This window comes from Dromaius novaehollandiae, chromosome 1 (assembly GCF_036370855.1).
Source record: "Dromaius novaehollandiae isolate bDroNov1 chromosome 1, bDroNov1.hap1, whole genome shotgun sequence".
NCBI classification, from domain to species: domain Eukaryota; kingdom Metazoa; phylum Chordata; class Aves; order Casuariiformes; family Dromaiidae; genus Dromaius; species Dromaius novaehollandiae.
Window position 1 is genome coordinate 183,651,186 of NC_088098.1, and position 6,217 is coordinate 183,657,402.

At 37.5% G+C, this 6,217-nt stretch overlaps 1 long non-coding RNA gene across 1 annotated transcript; it reads right to left on the reverse strand.

Moving 5' to 3' along the window:
- Positions 1-530: 530 nt before the first annotated feature.
- Positions 531-5,336, reverse strand: LOC112992349 (uncharacterized). The gene is made up of 3 exons (XR_003261503.2): positions 5,202-5,336; positions 2,883-3,015; positions 531-999 (listed from the first exon to the last, which is right to left on the reverse strand). It is a non-coding gene; the product is annotated as an uncharacterized LOC112992349 (long non-coding RNA).
- Positions 5,337-6,217: the final 881 nt, after the last annotated feature.

Sequence of the window (6,217 nt, forward strand, 5' to 3'; positions counted from 1 at the left end):
CGGAGGATGTGACTCCTTGCTTCAGGGGAGAAAGGATGCATGTACAAGGGAGAAGAGAAAGGAGCTGGGTTCACTGGGTGATTCCAGATTCCAGTAAACTTAGTCACTGAAAACTCAAGAATCTACAAATAATTGGTTCTTTCCAGGTTGGAATCAGAAGAGCTGTAATTCTAATATGCATTTTGTACTTAAAGACTTTGGTCCAATATCTTCTCCTAGATTCTTGTTCCAAACTCAGCTGAAGTCACTGTAGAGACTCCCATTCACCTCAGTCAAATTTTATACACAGCTTTAAAATTAATCCAGCCCTTATTTGGTCAGTGTTGAACTAATGCCTCAGTGGGTGCTGTGAAGTGCAGTGCATCTTTTAGTGGAGTCCTAAAATGAACTCTGTTAAATTATAGCAGATATAATGGATAACATAAGAGGCTGAAATGTCTTTTTTTTTTTTTTTTTTTCAGTCCTTCCAAAAAGGTTAATAGTAGTCAGAGGCTCAACACAACTAAAATTAACAAGTAGGTAGGAACATAGGCCAGAATGGAGAGAGAATAGTTTAAAGAGTATTTAGGCAAAGCTTGCGATATTCAGTACTGCAGGGCTTCATGAAATGTATCTAAAGCAATTACATGACTTCTTATAGTTTTCTATGAACTTTTATTTATTGTTTTCGATAGCTGAAGGGGTTTCATTTAGGTATCAGAGGACTAGTAAAAGATGCATAGATAAATCAACTTTTAACAGAAGTGAAAAGAAGAACCCGTGGAAGTATATACCAATGAACATAACATCAATGCACAGAAAGATGCTTCCAGTTAATTATTAAACAAACAATGTGTAATTATGTTGAATAAAATAGTGAAATAAACATCAGCATAGATATAGACTTGTCAACAACAAACTGTTTAGAACTATCCCAGTTCCATTTCTGATGGGTTAAAAGGATGGAATAGATAGAAGTCAACAGCAATCTCTATTAAGTAAAAAACTCTTGACATGAACCTATAAGCAAATCAGAAAAAATTGTTCTAGGTGAAATCATTTGTAAAGTGGATGCACAGCCAGTTGAAAAAGAAAAGCAACAACAGCAACAACAAAAACCCCACTTCATGAATAGTTATATCTCTTCAAACTTGGAAAACATTACATGTGAGGTCTTCCAGGGGACTACCTTCAGTCCACAATGCAGTGCTTTGTTACAGATAGCTAAGCGAATGCTACACTTTTCAAAGGCATTCTCAGAAACACAGCCTCTCCAGTGTTGATTACTTGCTTTACTGATATATTCTGGTTTTGAACATTTACTCAGACCTAATACAGACATGTCTATCTAGCACTGCATTACACTGCATGTCCAATGGACCTGTCCCAATAAAAATTCCTATTTATTATTTCCATTAATGTTTCATATGGTGAAACAGAAATAAATAAATAAATAAACACTTAAATATGTTGATGTCACTAACCTTAATAGATATTTGGAGAACAGGATTAGAACTGAGACTAATCATGGCCAATTGGAGAAATGGGCTGAAACCGATAAGATTGAAATACTCTGGCATATAAATATGCAAGACTACACTAAAGAAGAATAAATCCAATTCAGAAATGTAAAGTGGAGATACAGATGAGTCAAAATAAGCCTAAATAAAAACATGAGTTAGCTAAAAAAGCAAATCTCATTTTGAATTATATTTTTAAAAAATGGCTCTAAAAAAGGCAGCCAAATATTTTCTCTTTCTATTGCGATAAGTCCTTAAGCTGAAACCCAAGCATTGTTTATAATCTCCATAAAGTCTCTAAAACAATAGCCATTGCCCTCAGAAACTTCCTTCTTTTCTCAGATGATTAAAACCCAACCAAACAAACAAAACAACACAGAAACCATAGGTGCTTTTAATTGCATCTCAGCTGTGTGTGGGAAGCAATGAATAGTCTTTGTTTTGTTTTGTTTTAGAGCCTTTTTTGAGAAAAAAAAGCTTTAAATACTTATAGGAACTGCATAAATAATAGAAAGGATAGTGAGATGTTATGGTAAAAAAGGCAAATCTCATCTTCTTTAAAAAATGAGATTTATAAGGAAATATTGAGGGAACTGGAAGTGTTTGGTTTAGAAAAGTGAAGGCTGGGGCAGATCATAACACCAGTTTTCAAATACGTGAAGGACTGATACTGAGAAGACAGCAACCAGTTGTTTTCCAGATCAATGAGGAGCCAGACAGAAAAATGACGTATTTAATTTTCACTCAAGCAGGTTTCCATGGAACTCTGAATTATCTTATTCTGGGAACCAGGCATATAAAACTGACAGAGTCATTTATTATTCAGCACAGAAAGGGAAGTGTAGCAAAATCATGTCCATTCACTTCTACTGGACTGCTTGTAAAATAAAGTGGACTGTAAAATGAATGAGTGTATCAAAATCTAGTCTCACTTGAGCTATGGGCTTTACTGAGATATGTCTCTGAAATTATTCCAATTACGTGGTAGAAGTGTGTTTTTGTTTTTTGTTTTTTTTTCCCTGGGTCAAATCCCCAGTAATCTTTTAAGTTTAGCATAAATGTTGAAGAAAGAAAATCCAAATTAAAATTACAGTCATTTTGTGAAATCAGAGTATAATTTGAAATAGCAAAATACCCTTCAGAAAATGAAATAGAAACTACATAGTGTAATGCAGTCTCATACTGGGCTAAAAATAAAAAGAAATTACAAAGAGAATCTCATCACTTTGATGCGAAAGAAATGTAAACCTCTACAGAAAAAAAAAAACAGCATATGCATTTTCATGTAACCAGTGTAACGCTAAGTGACATACTCACCATTTTTGATATCCAGCACAGGTAAAATTACCTGCGCTGCTACACAAAGAATAGTATATTTCTCACCTTTTTGTTATGAATGAAATTGAAATGTTTGTCAAAACTATCTTTCCATCTCTTTCTCTCTCCTTCTGTTCCTGGCTGTTTCTTCTCCTTATTCTTTTCTTCTTCAGTCCCTGCCTTCCCATATTGAACCGTTCTTGGAAGTACAAAAACAAAAACAAAAGTTGTAAAGTGATAAATCTTTAACCTTGTTCTGAGCATAGAGAGATTCTCTGATCAGGCTTGCGTTTGGCACAAGGTAAGTCCAAAGTAAAAGATGAGACAGAAAGTTGGCTTAGCCTCTTACTGTCCTGAGTCCGACTTCTGAATCCCAAGCTGTCATGACTTCTCACTGTCAGAACACAAAGTAGTCTTTAAGGCAGCTGTCAATCTGTCTGATGAGCCTCACACACTAGCATCAGGAGTAAATATTGGATATAATGATAAACAGGGCCAGTGTGCCTTGTAGGTTATCTAAAGTGCCATGTGCTTAGCTTCTTTCTTTTAGTCTGCTTTTCTGAATCAGTTTACTTTACTGATGACACAGTAGTTGCCAGCATCCACTGCCCTCCACCTGCATAATCTCATTTTGCTCACCAGTGCAGATCATCTGAACATTTCTCAGAATTTATCTCTGTGAAGTAGGTTAAAAGGAGTGGTTAGCAGAGAAGCCACTGAAGTCTATATAGAAACTCATAGCAAATGGCTGCTAATTTAAGGAAAGAAGAGAACAAATTATGTTGCCTCTAGGGCAAAATTATGGTAAAACAAAATTATTAATAAGTGGTGACATTTGTTTTCTGATAAGTGTTTAAGTCCCACATGAGATAAGCAAATTACTTCAGTTATCAAAACAGAAAATTTATGTGTTTTCCGAGACTGATAAAAGATTACTGTCAGCCATTTGCGGGAACGAGTGGTACCAGTCATTTCATTCTCAGAGATATATCCAAACGGCACGGCCATTTCAAAACTTGTACTTCCAGAAGGACTTTTTTTTTTCTTTCCCCTCATCTCTTCTGTAACCAGGGACATGACAAGCGTTTGAACGCAGCAAAATGCTTAGGAGAGGAGATCATCCTCAGTGCCTGTGGAACTGAAGTTATTTGTGGTGACAGCACTAAATGATGATTTCCTCAGTGACCGGCTGGAACGCTGATGGCTGAGCCAGGGGCTGAAATCCACAGGAACAAGCTTTTTCAATTCATGGCCCAGCTGCAGGCAGCAGTAAACTTTTTTTCCTTTCTGACTTGTTCTTTTGTTGCTTTGGAAGCCTTATGCATGCATAAGATGGGATTCAGCTATCCTAACATAAAGAACTAGCTTACACATACCTCACCTCAGGCTCCCTTTGTACAATGCACATTGAAGAGAAATAGATACAGCCGGAGAGCGACACATTTCACAAGACAGCTATCTAAGATTGGCCAGATTAACCTTTTTGAAAATGCTTATATTCTGGATGGGCACAATTTTCCCTCTAAAAATGCTTGTTCCTCTACATTAAATATAAAGGAATCATATTGATATTGGTCTTATATCCATATAGAAGTAAAAAAGCTAGGTAACACTAGTTACTTAAAATGATATATTTCACTCAGGATGATCGTTTTTAATTATGTAAACAATTGTCAAAGGTTCATAGATGAAAATTTATGGGTAAATGGAAATATATACATCTCAGCAATGTCTTCTTATCTGTCAAAATATTAATGAAAGGATTTGATAAAAACTGAAATTTAAAAAATCATGACTAATCATTAAAAAAATCTTTTCCAAAGCATGAATATCTGTTTTCTTCAATCTATTTAAACTTGCTTAAAAATACGCATTTACCATAATCTTAAACAAAAATGTTGACGATATTGATTACTTAGTCTGCAGTCATACCTTTACTGTAGTCAATGGAAGACTCTTCAATGCATGTAGAAAAAGATCTTACCAAGTATCGTAACACATATAAAGGTCTATCCTACTGCCACTACATTGATATAATTTGATTTTTTCAGGATACTGTTCCCTTTTACAAAATAAAAAAGCAGAGTTTCAGATCAATTCCAACTTGAATGAAACTCAAGTCTCTTAAATGAAGAATAGTTTTCCTTTTGTATTAACTTCTTAGGCTATATTAGATGTCCCGATCCAATATCGGGGGGGGTTCGTTACGATCCCAAGGACAAGATTAAGACGCTAAAACCGGTCAAATATTGTACAACCGTTTAACTCTATTTTCCACGAAGTGGGGAGAAAAGGTGGGGAAAGGCGAAGGGGAGATGAAGGGAACAAGGGAACAAGGGTAAGGGGAAAAGATAAAGTTGGAAAAGGAGAGAAGAAGCTAGCTACCACCACTCCGAGTCTGATGATGTTCTGCTGACTCCGTTCGAATTACAGCTCAGGCTGGGTGCCTCCGAAGAGGGACCCCGAACAAAGAAATCCCTGGGCAATTATACTTTCCAATCTAAGCTCTCCACCCTTCATGCAGTAGTTTGAACCAATAGTAATATTTAGGTCTGGGGTCTCCTGCTCCTTATTGGGTCCCTAGGTAGGTTGTTTACCGTTGTGGTTTCTGCTGACAGATGCGTTTTCATTCTTCAGGTCCTGCCCTTATCTCTCAAGGCCCTGACAATTTATTACTTCCCCAGCAGTGACGGTAGGTGTTATTTCCCAAGGTCCAGACAAAGGGAATATGATCTGGACCCCACGATAGCCCAGACCCCCCAATCAGCATTGTTTCCGCAGCAAGAGGAGGCCCTGCTCCCCAGGGTCCCGGTGCCCAAGCAGGCCTCACTTCAATGCCTTGACATCCTTCCTCCCGGAGCGTGAAGCATGGGAATGCAAACTGCTGGTAACCCCCTTGTCTTTCCTGCCTGCGCCAGCTCTGGGGCCCTTTCTCACTGAACTAGGGAGTGCGGCCTAAGGCTCAGCAAATTTAGCTACTCATGCTAAGCAAGTTTTATAGAAGTTGTGCTAAGCAGCAGTAATTTGCAGTCCAGGTCCCAAAGTCTCTGCCCGATCGTGGTCTGGTTCAGCGCAGGCTCGGTATGTCCTGGGTGGTCACAGGGAGACCATTTCGGGGGTCGCAGCAGCTCAGTCCTGTTTCCGCCGGGAACAGATGGCTTGTTCGGGGTTATGGTTTGCTTGCACCTTATGTACCAAGAAATGTTTAAGGCAAAAGTTCACTCATCTGTCCACCACAATTAGTCATAAAACTATACTAGACCTCTATGTTATGCTTTTCATGACTCTAAGATCTAAATCATTTTCTGATATCACTGAATTATTTCATATCATCTGTAAAGATTTAGATTTTCATTGGAGAAAACATGACATCTGAAATATTCTAATGTAAAATAAACAAG